This window comes from Taeniopygia guttata, chromosome 4 (assembly GCF_048771995.1).
Source record: "Taeniopygia guttata chromosome 4, bTaeGut7.mat, whole genome shotgun sequence".
Taxonomy (NCBI): domain Eukaryota; kingdom Metazoa; phylum Chordata; class Aves; order Passeriformes; family Estrildidae; genus Taeniopygia; species Taeniopygia guttata.
In genome coordinates, this window is record NC_133028.1 from 13,239,814 (window position 1) to 13,254,510 (window position 14,697).

The following is a 14,697-nucleotide window of genomic DNA, read 5'->3' on the forward strand; positions in this document are numbered from 1 at the left end:
AATTAGTTAATATAAGGACAAAAAACGCATCTGTCTTTTCTTCCTGTGCCTGTAGTATCTATCCTAAAGTACCTTTGCAAAATGAATTCATATGTTTGCATTTCAATACTTCATAAAAGTCACAATCTGATCTCTGATACTGAGAAGTGGAAAGATTGAATTTCCATCTCAAAGTGAAATGTTCTATTGTGGGTTTTTGTTGGGTTTTGGAGGATTTTCTTCTAAAAATCCTGGTGAAAATGAAAGCTATTTTCCATAGAAATGTGCTACACTAGGATAGAAAAACAGATTTCAGAGTTAATGACTAGTTACATAGAAGCTGAGTATTTGGCTAGCACAGGAAATTATTTGTTTATAAAGTTCAAAACTTTGGTTTATACCAAGATAAGTCTATTCTTCCCTCCCCAAGTCAACCCCTTGAGAACATTGTCAAATTTGCTGCAAAGTGTCAAGTCCAACTTCTAGATGCTACTCACCACTTATCTGCAGTATTCTACTCTTCCAGTGAAGTTCAGCGCAGTTCAGAAGCAGCCCCCTTCAGAATTGCTCTGCTGACTTCTCTAAAATAGGGACAACTAAGTCACTGAGTTAAATGTAAAGCTAGATTTAACTCTTTTATACCATTTCAGAAGTAATAAATAATTAACAGCAAAAACAAAGAGTAGTATGACGCTTCAGCTGGAATTCATGCAATGTCTCTTTTTTGCCCAATAGAAAACAAACTGCCTTGTATGGCTGTGACACCCTACAAGAATTCTTTGTTTCAGATACCACAAACCGTGAAAAAGCTTTGCTTCCGGAATTTGAACCAGACATTAGACATTTGAAATGCAAGTGCCTAAGGCTAAGACTTGCATTCTTATACTTTTACAGATTACGACTACACTTACATGCTATAAATAGCTTTAAACAGTGGCCAGTAGCTGAGCATGTGTGTGGTACTTGTGAGGATTCACCTTTTGCAAGACTATGGAAGGCTGGGACAGTAGATTACAGAACATACTGTACAGTAATTAACCTCCCAGTAGTTAACAAAAAAGATTTACCTTGTCTGCTGTTCTGGCTTTGTGCCATAGACAGGTGCTCCATATCAGCAGTAGTTTAAAAATTGAACAAAATATGGATCGGGACAAGGGTGTAGCAGTTTTGACTTTGTTATAAATTCCTTACATCCCAAAGCTAAGAGAGATAAGAACATCCATTGTAAAAAGGTGCTATCTGCTTTGGCTTTTCTCTACTCCTACAGGTATTGCTCTCTTGAAAAATTCAAGGTATGTTAAATCAGTCTCAACAGCATTTTTCTAAGGTAATTTAGTTGGATTATTCCTAAATATGCAGATGTTAAGGTATCCAAGATATGTTAGGTAGAGGAGCAGCTGTCCAGAGGTGAGTTGGCTGAAACTGTAAACTCTGGCTGTGATTTGAAGTAACCTTGTTCATTTGGGGAAAGTGGGATTATTGAGCACGTGGTATTTGGTTTGTATTTCAAGTTGTAATTGTTCTGGCAGCTCCTACAGATCAACTCTGGCCCTGTTACATAAACCTTGCTGAGGTTCTCAAAAGATATTAGCATCAGATTTTCATCTTAACATAGGAATCCTTCTCCAGTTGCAGGATGTTAATAAATGAAAAAAACACTTTTGAGCAAAAGGAAAGAAATTCTCTTTAAGATCCCCTAGCATTTTTTTATGTAAAAATGTCTTTAGACTTGGAATCCAATATCTTACAATTAGCAGGAAATACAGTCTTGTACTTTAGCTCCATGTAAGATGGTGGCTAAAAGAAAATAGGAGATGCATTCTCTGGAGTAAGAATGAGGGGGCAGACACGTGAATTTCAAACAAATCTTATATCTCAGCTACAAGTGAGAGATGATGCCTTCCAGACTTGTACACATTTAATTTTGATTTCAAATAATCTATATTTTAACGGAAATTGTTACAACTTTAAAATTAATCCAAGGTGATTAGGTTATGAAAACTAAAACCAAGATGCTCTACTTCCTAGTAGCATCTGTCACTACTAGAAAGGACTTGTTGCTCAGCATGTCCCACGATTAGCATAAAGACAGGAAAATAAGCAAGGAGGGCTATAAAGCTGGGACTGCTACATTATAAGACAAGTTTTACATAGTTGTGTACGCTTTGGATACACATGCATGTTCAAAGAACATTAATTCAACGATCATTGAAGCTCGTTCTATGATAAAACTAATCCTTTCAAACTAAACAAACTACCTCATTGATCCAAGTTTTCCTCAACTATAGGTTCAGTTTTATTAGTTTGCCCTGTTTCATCTTGAGCAAGAATACAAAGAAACCATCTCAAGGGCAACTTGCACAGACATGACCAAGAAATAGGATAACCAAATCATGAACTTCTATGTTAGATACCACACAAAAAAGAAATCATAAACAAAACAGAAAAATTAGAGGATTACAAGCAAGCCTATGTTAAAAGCTTACAAAGTGACAATTCAAACTGTGAAAATGTTAATGTTCGTGATGCTTTTTTTTCATTATTAGGAAGTTGGAAACACAAATGCTGGAGAAAATGTGATAACCAGAGGATATAAAGTATCTGTAACTATGTGTATGAGTGGTCATTCACACATAAAGATGGATAGGTCTATTTGGAAATGCAGGCTCAAACTGATGCTATGATTTTTGGGTCTACAAAAATGTTCTGATCGAGCAAAGGAGTAGCATAAAGTTTAGTTTTAAGCTAATTCCATATGAAAATTAACCATATCCATAAATAGTTTGCTAGTGAAAGAGAATATCTAGCTTCTCACTTTGTCAAACAAAAACCTGGAATTTGGTGTCTTCTTATGGCAGCATGTTGTTGATGAAATGCACTGCTTCCTGCACTGCTAAAACCAGAGGTTTGAGAGAAGAGCCAGGACACTGACAATTTTTATTTAGTAGTCCTTTCATCTTAAAAATCTCAAAATTCCAAATCCTTATGCCTCTGTACAAGGAGATCAAACAGATCAGGGGGAAACAGAACAAGAATATTGAATATTTTAAAATAGTTTTTTGTTGTTTTTATATGACAGTTCATAGGATAAGCTACAGCAGTGTATTTACCAGCTGTTTTGCAAGAAAAACTGGTTAATAATTACTCTTTCTGTGTTGGCCATTAGTGTTGTTTTAACCATTTTTTCTTATGTACACATGCAAGTCTGGTGTGTCATCATTTAGGAAAAATCTTATGAGCCATGAGTTTAATGTTTTTTTATTATGTTAGGGTTATTTCCAACATTATCCTTCATGTAGAGTAAAGCTAGTTAAATCTTTGCAAAGTTATTACCAGTGAAATCAGCCTAACATCTATGTACCATCTAGTAAATGTTGAATTAAATATTGACAAGTGAAGGCTTTTATGTTGTGAGGTCATGCCCTAAGTTAAGACCAGAGCTGCTGCTATGTACAAGTTCATGTGAGCTGGAAAGGAAACACTTTGAAAGTAATATGTGTTATAAAGAAAGAAAATGCCACAAAATGAAGCCCTCCTAGGATGGGAAATTTGGACTCAATTCTGAAGGCAGAGTACCCAGTATCTCAGTTCCTTTTGGTTAAACATCAAAGAATATTTCAAAATTTCTGAGACCAATACATTTGAACAGTGCTATTACACTCAAGAATTGTTTACTACTTCTCGAAATCTTCAGAGAACTGGTGATCTTTTTGAAAGATCACTTGAATTGCTGACCCTACAGACCAAGCTCTCTGTTCTGACTCAAGGATGATCCTCATTGATATAATGACTTCTTCTAGCCTTAGACATCACTCTTGATCTCTGTGGAGAGGGAAGAATCAAAATGCGTTTGCATGCATTGCAACCTCAGCCAGTCACGTGCTTGCTCAAATCTTGGGTTGCAAGGCTCCAGTCCCCTGAGAGCAGCAAGCACTGCTTGAGCCTGAAGTACACACATTCCTCTCAAGGCTGAATGTGCCTAAAAAGGATGCAGAGCAAGCCTAGGGTAGAAATATATACTCATGTTACTTTCTTATGAAAGTCAGTCCTGGAAATCAAGCTAGGAAAATAAACTTGCCAAATTTTCCCTATCCAACCTGTCCACCTATTTTAAATAACCCCAATCCCAGCTTTGCTTCAAGCTAAGTCAAAACCTTTAGTTTGTCTAGCTGTAGTTTTAGATTTGAAGTTTCATTTTTCTTCGTCTAGGGACTAAAAATAATCAGAGATATTTGTGTAACACAGTATTCTCCCATTCTCAGATTCATAAAGCCTGGCAAGCAGTGGTTCACCATTTATTCTCTTGAAGGTTAAGAGATATTCAAGTATTCTCCTCTAAACATAGGTTTCAATGTATCACTACCTTAATTTGTGTAATTAAATCTTGATATGTAAATATGGCAAAATTCTGCATGTTTTGGACATACGTGTCTTTCTCCCACTTTGAGGAACTGGGGAATGAAATAAATAGCTAGTAAGGTAGGTCCTCCCTCCTCACTCAAGCTTTAGCTGTGATTTCCAGAGGCATTTAAGTGTCTTTTGTTGTAGTTTAAAAAAATGGTACAAAAAATGCTTTGTCACACTCAGTAAGTTTCAACTACATGAACGTAAAGATGCAAAACTCCCTTACAGTGCCAAGGCTTATGAAACACTGGAAAGGCTGGTGGCTAAGTGCCTGCTTTGCATTTCAAAAGCTCTTGGGATCAAAGTCTGTTAGTTATTACCATTTTCAGCAGCTCATGGCAGCCAGCTGTGAGGGGACTGCCCGCACCTCCCTCAGGAGAGCACCAAGGGACGCTGGCAGCCCTGTCCTCAGTCCAGGTAAAACTGAACTTCACCCTGCCAGTGGGCCTGACTGTCTCACACCTGCCTTGGCACTGCGGACTTGCCTGGTGGTGACAGGGCGGTACCTGCCCTGACTTGGTGACTTCAGTTCCCACCTGAACCCCAGGCCTGCCTCAGCACCAGGGCAGCCTGGGCTTCTGCCCGAGCCTGATCACTGCTACCAGGTGGCTGCAAGTCAAAGGAATTGCTAAACAAATTGTATCAGATATGCATAAAAGACACAATTATATAATAAATTCAGAAGCTGTGGAGTTGCAGGCAAAAAAAAAACAAACAAACAAAAAAAAAAGGACTTGGAGGTGCAGATGAGTTGTCATAACCCACCCTCCACCAGGATGAAACCATCAATCTTGGGAGGAGCAGGGAATGGATGAGTGTAATGCTAGGGACAGGAGCAGGATCTGAGCATGTGGGGTAACATTGCTGAGTCACTGTTCTCCTTTCTCTGTAATAAGTAGATCTGGACTAATAGAGACTCTTAAAATCTCAATTATAGAAACAGGCTCACAGTTAACAATAAATTCATAATAGATCTAAGGTGTGTTTCCTCTTTGACAAAAAAAAAAAAATTGCTTTGGGCAGTGTTTCTGTTCCATGTTTTTCTGCTCTGAAAGCCTGTCATTTGAACCTTGAAGTCCAGTATCTTTATTTGTCTAAAGCAGGAGTCTCTCAGCTGGTGAGCACTAGTGATAGTAAAAGGAATTCTCCATAAAAGATCATCTTTTCTTCAGTTGCAGTTGAATTGTAAAATATTTTTTCTGCAGTATACTCCATTGTCAATCTTTGCTTTGGATGGTAACTAATACTTTTTAACCAACTAATTCTTTTGGTAGTATAATCATTCATACAAGTAATTATGTAAGCAGAACAGCATATCCTAGGAAGGTGCTAGAAATGTAATTAATGCCACTGTAATTTTGAATGAATAAGATACCCTTTATCTCGTTTTATGAAATAAAAGGACATGGACAGAAAGCCATTATTATGTGTCCAGACCTTCCTATGAAGAGAAAGAGTAGGTCTAGAGCAGGGATAATGCCCCTCAGTTCAGGAAGAACACTGAGGTGCTGGAGCAAGTTCAGAGAAAGGCAAAGAAGCTGATGAAGGGGCAGGGGCTCCTCTTATGAGGCGCAGCTGAGGGAACAGGGGTTGTTTAGTCTGGAGAAAAGGAGGCTCAGGAGGGATCTTATCACTCTTAGGTCTTTTCCAAAAAAATGATTCTATAATTCTGTGATAGCCTACTCTGGAACTGCACAAGTATCCATATAGATGTATGCACAGCTTCTTAGGCAACACAAAATTCTCAAGTTATAAATTCATATGACATCCAATGGCTCAGTATCCTCTGTTTGTGTTGCTACTGACAGCTTCTGTATTCCAGCTTTTCAGTTTCCCTTGTACTCAAGCATTTTCCACTGTAGCAACCTTTTGGTCTCTTCAGTCTTAAGTACTGCCATTAAAGTTCAGTCACAGTTGACCTCTGCCCACTCTTGCTATTAAAGGTTTGAAAATTGAACAAGCTACTGTAATTTCATGGTGTAAACTAGGGTGTGAAAGCAAGAACACTGACATAAGGGAAGTCACTAACAGTGACATTGTTCCTAGTTTTATTGTCAATTATATACACAGGCTGTGATAGTGACTGAATTATGTCCAAGTGCATGACTCATGCCATGTATGGCAAAAAAATCCTGTAACAACATTATGTTATTGCATTCCACTTTGCTGCTGGTTCAAGGGGCACTACTATCATGTTAAGACTTATGTTGTCGATTAATGAAACATTAACCTGAGAACAGAAATAGGAATCTATAGGTATCACACACTAAGCCGTTGAAAGGAATACTCAAAGTAGTCATCTTATTCCACAAGCCATTATTGAAAATACTGGTGGCTGCACAGCAAAGTTTTGTTTATAGGTCCCTTTATCTCCCATTTATGGTTGTAATGAAAATCAGGTCTTTAAATACTTCCTGTGACTTTGTTACTTGGAAGGTCATTCACTGTTCCAGACTAGGATAGGATGCGAGTTAAGGCTATCTAAGTACACAAACAAGTTATGCAAGTGCTAAAGCACCTTGTTAAACTGGATCTTTGTCATACTACTGAATTGAGCTGGTTCTGTATCAAATTAATTCCATTAAATGAAGGAACAGCACACAATAATATGGCTGAGAATCAGATTGCTTAACCTACCATTTATTTCAAAAAGGAGGGCAAATTTGAGGAGAAAGTTCACATAAAGGTATACTAGAGACACTCAGATCTAAGGCTGATTGCAAAGAGCTGTAGAAAGTCACTTTGTGGATTAGCTGGCAGATAAAATTTATTGCTTTACATGCATATTAATGTAGAAAAAGCCTTAATAAATACACAGAAATGGATTCACGTGTAGCTATTTTTGGAAAGATCCTGAAACCATTGTGAATAGTCTCAGAAAGCTGACAGTTGAGCTCTCTGAGACAGAAAAAACAAAAAAAAACAATAAAATTAATCTTAATAAAGGAGTTTTTAGGCTGATGGTGTTAAAGACTGTAGCCAGGAGTAGATCCTATAATGGGCTTTTACTCTCACAGCAGATACAGAGGACAGAAATTATGGGTGTTGGACTAAGCATGCTAACTTAGAAGGGAGATGTGTCCTTTTCCCCAAGCTGTCCCTTCCTTGCAGAGCCTTTGCAAGGTATAGACAATTACACAAAAAATCTCACTTCTGCAAAATTTGCTAGTCCCGTCTTTGGTCCAGCCCTGGCTGGGACTGACTATTCAAGCAATGAGAAACAAAGAAAGTTTATGTGTGCAGATTCTGGTAATAGGTTTCTTAATAACTTCCTAAATTAGAGTACATATTTGGATCCACTTTCCAATCTTCTGTGTCACTTGCCCAATTTACTTATATTGTTGGTGCAAGCTTCTTGTGACAATGAGTTTGACAGGGTTCATACATCAAATTGTCAATTTTAGCTTCTTTTCTGATTACTTATCTGGAATTTCCCTAATTCTTGTGTTGTGAGATTTATCAGCCATACCCTTCCTAAGTGAAGTTGTGCAGGTTTACCTGCACGTTGCTGCATTATCGGTTCCCTGGGCACACTCCTATTGTGCTACATTAAGCAATTATATCTCACAGGCTGTATTTATATTAGTCACTAAAATAGTTCTCACTTTCCTAAACTTTACAAGACATCTTTGGCTCAAGACTACTTTGCCTCATAAACCAGAACATATCTTGGTTTACTAGAATTCAAAAACACCACTGTGGTCACACCATAATCTCCCCTATGTGCCCAAGGAATCTCCCTTCATCTAATGCTGTAACAGGCAACCTCAGCCTTAGTTTTCTCCTCTGCCAGGAGTGTTGTGGTGTGTTTATTTTCAAAAGGAATTGCTATGGACAGGAAATATCTGTTTTGGCAAAATTCTTCACTTCTTTTTCTGAGCTACTGCAGTAGTGCCAGGAACTGGTGCAAGAGATCACTCAGAGCACAGGCAAACCTGAGCTGGAGCCTGATGCTCCAGGACAGGGAAAAGCAGGGCATCAGAAGCAAAGAAGAATTATCAACAAAATGGAGCACTGCAGCCTACAGAGGCAGTCTAGAGTCCTCAATGTAAATGGTCTCTTAGAGCAAGAGGCTGAGAAAAAGAAATAAAGGGCAGAGGTGGTCAATCACACCTTGAAGACTGGACTTCTATCAGACTACTTTGACTTATTAGTTTGCCTTTGGGACAATATTTTTTTTCTCCATATTTTTCATCCTCTCAAGATTCCTGAAAAAAAATTCCTTGCTCAGTTGTTTATTTCCTTTTCAGAAAAGGTTTAATTAAATTCTCGCCCCTTCACTCCTATCTTATTAGATGACTCCTTATCCTCTTTCTTCTTCAGATGTGATACAACAGGTTTGTAGTGCCTTTAGAGGGGAGGGGCACAGGTTTCTGACCATCTATTCCTAAAGTCCTGGAAAAAGAAATATTGTAGTTAAGCAAAAATATAGAGATTATTGTACTTGCATGGTTTTGTGGCTGAGGCATACAACCCATCAGGGTGTTACATACCACCAGTGTCTGGCATGCCTGCTTCCTCTTTCCCCCTGCCCAGCCCCTCTCCAAGAGGACAGTGTGCATGTCAGGCTTTCAGAGTGGTTTTTGTTCACTGACATAGCATAGCAAAGGTTTGTGCACGCTGTGAGTGTTGAGTGTGCCCTGGAGCCCCTCAAAGTGCTGCAATACCATGACTCACAAATCTCACTATGGAGGGGCACAAGGCAAATAGGCAAACTCATTAACCTTTTTCCTTTCATTTTTTGTATAAAATAGAATGGGTTCTCAATTAGTGAGACTAAGTCTGGTCAAAAACAAGAGATCAGCCAGGCAGAAAACTGAAGCAGCAGAAACAGACGTGTCTTATAGGAACTGTTGAGAGCTTTTAGCAATAGGTATAGGAAAATCCTTCTCTTATGCACATTTGCTCTTCTTCTTCTCCTCACCCTCCTGACAGCTGAACTGTGGACATAAAACTGTCTGAAATGCAACTGTGAGATCTGCTCCATAGACGGTTCATTCTAAACCAGTTTGTTGATGTTCCATAATACGTCATGTATCAATTAGTGAGATGCAGACAACATGATTAATCCTGTCCCTGAAAGAATCTTGAGTGGCATTCAAGTGCCAGATGAAACAGTTTAATAGGCATAATACGGTGTTCTGCAGAAGTAGTGAGAGCAAATATCCACCCTGTATTTTAATAACTGATTATCAGCAAACAGTATGACATTTAAATAGAACCATTACTGTTTTATCAGCTGCATGAGAGTAAGCTAATAATCTGCAAGCAAACATGATAATAATGCCACAGCATTCAGTTTTTCCAACTCTGTACTCAAGATTTTAACAGACATTGGGAGAAAAATCACCACAGAAGAGGGAAGTTCATGATGGTGTTTCCATAGTTATTACAGACTCTGTTTGATATTTCCCCTTCTTCAAAAAAACAATTCACATACAGTTAACTAACAGCTGGAAACTTGACTATTGTTTCATTAGACTGCAAAAAACATAACCCAGGGAAGCAGAAGCACTAAAAAACTGACTTGTGTAATTGCTGTTGCAAAAGAGCTTGCAGCTTCTATCTAGCCTGTGAGAAACAGCTGGTGTGCTGAGGTGCTGCATTTAATGTAGTCTCTCTTACTCCTGTCTGAATTACTGTCTCAAAGGAAGGAAATGATGATGTACCATAGTAACTTTTCTCTCTGCAGGACCTGCCACCAAAGCTGCATTGGGTGGACACATAAGCTCATACCCTACAAACATATATGCTCTTTATATATCTAACTGTTTGAAATGGTTAAATCCTGGTGTCAGTTGTAGTTTGATATGTTCTCAACAGTCCTCAAGGCAGCAAAGTATGATAAATGCTATATTCTTCAGGTATAAGAGATTTTGCATTTCTCTTGAAACAGAAATTTGGAAATTTTTAATTATTTTCTCCATTCATTCTCCTGTTCTTCTGTTACTATAATTTCCTGTCTACCCCTCAAATGGTTTAGTTAAAGCATGAAATTCATTCATGAAACACCCTAAGCTGCTGTCCCCATCTTGCCATTCCTCCTATGTCTGTAAGATCATAATATGGTGTTATCTGAGGCTCAGTACTGCTGCACAGCTACCCCCAGCCTTGATCATTTTGATGAATATTTTTTTTTCCCTCCAGGTGCAAAGCACTGCCCCAATACCCTGCTGTTTGCAATTATCACAACTTCAATTTTGTTTGAAACCATAGCTTTAACTCTTCAGCTCCTTTCTCTGTGTGTAAGTAATTTAATTCCTGCTGGAATAAATCCATATTATGCTGTTCCTGGTCTCTTTATGGGGACATAACCGTATGCTGATTCTTTACCTGAAAATCCACAACAGATATAACAGCCAAAGACTGTGTGCCATACCAGGCCCTATGGCATTCATTAGTGACCTCTGTCCTGACCTACATCAGCTGATTAAGGTCTAGTATCTGTTGTGGGTAGGATATATCAAGGACAAGTTAATCTCCCAGATCAGAGGTTGGATTGCACCACACGGCCATGCACATCTTTGCTCTGATTCATGCCTGTACACATCGCTACATGGAAGCCACAGCCCTCTCTGGCCTAATCAGGACTTGTTTGTGTCTTGTTTGTCGGTCTCTGACTGACCACAGATTTTAGAGACAGCAGATTACATGTGATGTTACTTCTCAGGTCTTACTCTCAGATCTTACTCACATCTTACTACTTCTGTTGTGGTAAGCTTTAGGTGAAAGCAAACATGGAGAAGATTCCAACTGCATTTGGACACTAACCATCTAAACCTATCCTCATATACTGCTGTCTCTAAGCTGAAATGATCTGAACTACTGACACAAATTCTTCTATCCAAATTCCCAAATGATCTGAACTACTGATAGAAATTCTTCTACCTAAATTCCCAAGGAAATTCTTGGAGTTCAAAGTGAGGGATCTCAACGATATGAACTCAGTGAAAGGGATAATGTGACCACTCCAAGCAACTGTGGAGACTGAGAAGATCTCACAGCTTTAGATCACATGTGACTTAACTTTTTTTTCAAAAGTCCAAGGAGGGCAGAATCTGGCTGTGACTTTCTTTCAAGTTGCCCTCTTTACATGTTCTTTCATGTTTGCAGGTATTGCCTTGAAATACTGACAGCTTGGCGGACAAAACATTATATTAACTACAATTTCTCCTCTTCAAGGTTACTGCCAGGTGTTTTAGCATGAAATTAAATGATTCGGTTTCTGTAGCAGTGTAGACTCCAAGCCCTTTGTCCAAGTCTAAGAGCTGATATAATTCCCTTAAAATTTTCCTGGCTCTGTGTTATGATCTCATTCTATCTGCTTCACTTGCTCAAGAGCTCAAATAGGGTTTTCTTTTTTAATCCTTTTAAAAACAGTTTGCAATCAAAAAGATTTGTACTGAGATAGCTTCCTATTGCAGAATCTGAAGTTTTTGTTTTTGGTGGTTTTTTTGGGTTTTTTTTTTTTTTTTTTTTTTTTTTTTTTGTTTGTTTGGCTAGAAATCCTGATAGCTTCCAGTATTACCTATTCGTTCTTCCTTTTAAACTTAAATTACAATGTATCATTGTTGTATGACCATGGAAGACTCTTGCCAACTTGTAAACTAAGAAGCAGTAATAAAGTAATGGAACAGTAATAAACATCTTCCCCAAACTTTGTGCCATACCTCAAAATCCTTTTGCAATTAGAGGAAGTTGATTTGACAGCTCTGTAAACAAATCTCTACTATTTTTTCCTTCTACTTATTGTCTGTGATGTTTGTTCATAAAATTTCTTCTTAGTAAAATTCTAGTAAGGGCCAAAAGCTTAATTGCCTCTCATTGTTACACACAGTTTAGGAATGAGGAACAACTTCTGTCTGCTAAAACAAAGCCAAGAGAAAGACATATCCCTTGGTAGGATTCCTCTGTTTCAGTGCAGTGGGGAAAAGAAGGAAAACCCTTTGCTCCATTACTTGTCCATTTTCTTCCTTCTCATTCAGGGACTAGTTTTATTTGACTGGAAATCCAGAAATAGAGATTAACTGTGTTTAAGCAGTTGGGGTTATAGACTGGTGGCAGAAATAAGTAGTTAATTTCTATTTCTTATCAGCCCCTTTTTTTATTATGAAGAAGGACTGAAGATTATTCTTCAGTGGCTTGCTGTACCCATATATATGTAAAAATGATAGAACCTATAATTTGACTTTTTGTTTCTATAATATGAGAAACACACATCCCTGTAATACAGAGAAATAACCAGGATTTTAGGATGTGGCAATGGATAGGGAGGGCTACTCCGTGTTTCAGCATTGTGCTATTTAGAAAGCTTTGTTTTGGAAAACAAAACAGAACAAAACAAACTGACTACTACCACCACCACCACCACACATATGCCACGTTATGAGAACTGAGAAGCAGATTTTTTCCCTTTTTTTTTTCCTTCATAGAGCCATTAGCTTCCTCCTCTTCTACCCCTGCCCCCTCAGCACTGTGACTGAGCAACACAGAGCAAATCTCACCTACAGGCAGAGGAACAAAACCCTTCCTCACATGAGGAGCAGAGGAAGGGAAGAATGAGAAATATGAGGTTAGTGAGAGTGGAACAGGGGCTCATAGGGAGAGAATCAATCCTGTCTGGACTAGGAGCCTGGGAAGTATCAAGTTGCTTCAGGGGCAAACAGGGCAGCATGCAGACCCTGGCATCAGCTGGGACTGAGCGAGTCTGATGAATCAGCACAGGTATTTGAGACAAAAGGATTTGGATTTTATACACATTTTGTATTAATTTTGATTCATCCTCTTATGATTAGCATTAAATACATTCACTAGGAGAGTCTACTAGTAGGAGGGGGAGGTACCCAGTGTCAAACCAGGTTCTTGACCTGCCTAACTTACAGTTTTTCAGCCTTAGAGTTTTGAACTCTGTGACTTAGTGGAAGTGGAATTTCCAAGTAAAGAATTTTGGTGATTTAGCCATAATGTTGCACTCAGAAAAGACTGGGGACAGCCCATTAGATCATAGAGCATTAGAACCATTAGAACAGAAACACAGAAACAAAATTCAAAGCAAGCAGGTAAGAAAGTCTGGGGTATTGCCAGTTTTTGTCTCCTACCTCTGAGGATAGATGATCCTAAAAGTGCTTGCAGGAGGAAAGTATTTTACAGGTGTTGGGTATTGTTCTTAAAAATCTTGAAGATTTACTCCAAATCAGTTAATATTGAAGGTTATTAAAAAGAGATGGGATTGTTCTTTTGATGTTCTTGACAGACTTGAGGCAGTCTGTGATTTTTGCTTGCCTTTCACACTGTGTGCCTAAGCAAAGGGTGCTTTCCCTGATTGACTTTCTTCTACCTTTGGACTCAAAAATAAAGAAAGATACCAGATCACAACCTCAGCTTAAGTGTACAGTACTTTCCAATGTCTTCAGGAGATCTGTGTAAATCTTTGCCCCCTAAATTGCCTCACCATAAGTAATATATGTAAAACAGAATTAGGACCGTTTGCTGAGTAAGGAATATCTTTTTTTTTTTTTTTTTTTTTTTTTTTGTAAAAAAGAATGCAAGGAAAATATCCTTCAGTTCTCAAAATGTATTTAGACTCAGAGTAAATCCCATAAGATTGAGTGAAAAAATTCCCATCAACATAAATATTTGATCAGCCCTCTTAAATACAAACAAAAAAGGATGCAGGAGTCCCCATCTATCTGTTATGAGTTTCCACATAAATTACTACACACTCTAAGGAACCATCATACCTTCTCTTTGGATCTTATTGTTGCGAGATTTTCCCCCTGTATATTGGTCAGAAGACTTATGTCAGACCCCAAGTTTACAACTAAGAATTTATGCCATGGAGCTGAAACTCCCCATGAATTTTTGTTTTCTTTTTATAATGAGCTTTTTACTATTTCTTTTATAATGAGCTCTACTGCTGGAAGACAGAAATGATTTTTAATAAAGCCACTTGCCAAGTTAGCATATGAATAATCTATATTTACATCAATTAAAGAAAGCACTAAAGAATATTTTTGCCTCCAAGGAATGCCATAGTTACAGAACAGTTCCTCCAGAAGATAAAAGCTGGGACATTACATGCACAGACTCCTCTCAGTCAGAAGATTCCCCACAAAAACAAACCTTTTGTGAATCAGTAAAGAGATGGGGGGTTGCTGGGCATCCTCTGCTGTGCTGGCACTCAAGAGAAAGGATGGTAAAAAGAAGCTCTTCCTTCCCTCCCAGTGAGCAGAAAGGGCTCTGGACAGCCAACCTCTCTGCCTGCAAGTCGAATTTCACTCCCTGCAAGGCTGATGGGAGCGGGGGAGGCGTGAC

At 38.4% G+C, this 14,697-nt stretch overlaps 1 protein-coding gene across 3 annotated transcripts in view; it reads right to left on the bottom strand.

The window, feature by feature from the left end:
* SLC2A9 (solute carrier family 2 member 9) overlaps window positions 1-14,644 on the bottom strand; it is a 100,282-nt gene extending 85,638 nt beyond the window's left edge. The window contains exons 1-3 of one of the 3 annotated variants that reach the window (XM_072928008.1): window positions 14,506-14,582; window positions 1,047-1,179; window positions 477-560 (exon numbers count right to left, since the gene is read on the bottom strand). The gene's annotated coding sequence lies outside the window, so the exon portion shown is untranslated. Of the gene's footprint in view, window positions 1-476; window positions 561-1,046; window positions 1,180-13,481 lie in introns of all 3 variants that reach the window. The other 2 variants (XM_072928007.1, XM_072928006.1) reach the window with 2 other exon arrangements.
* Between the last annotated feature and the right edge of the window lie 53 nt (window positions 14,645-14,697).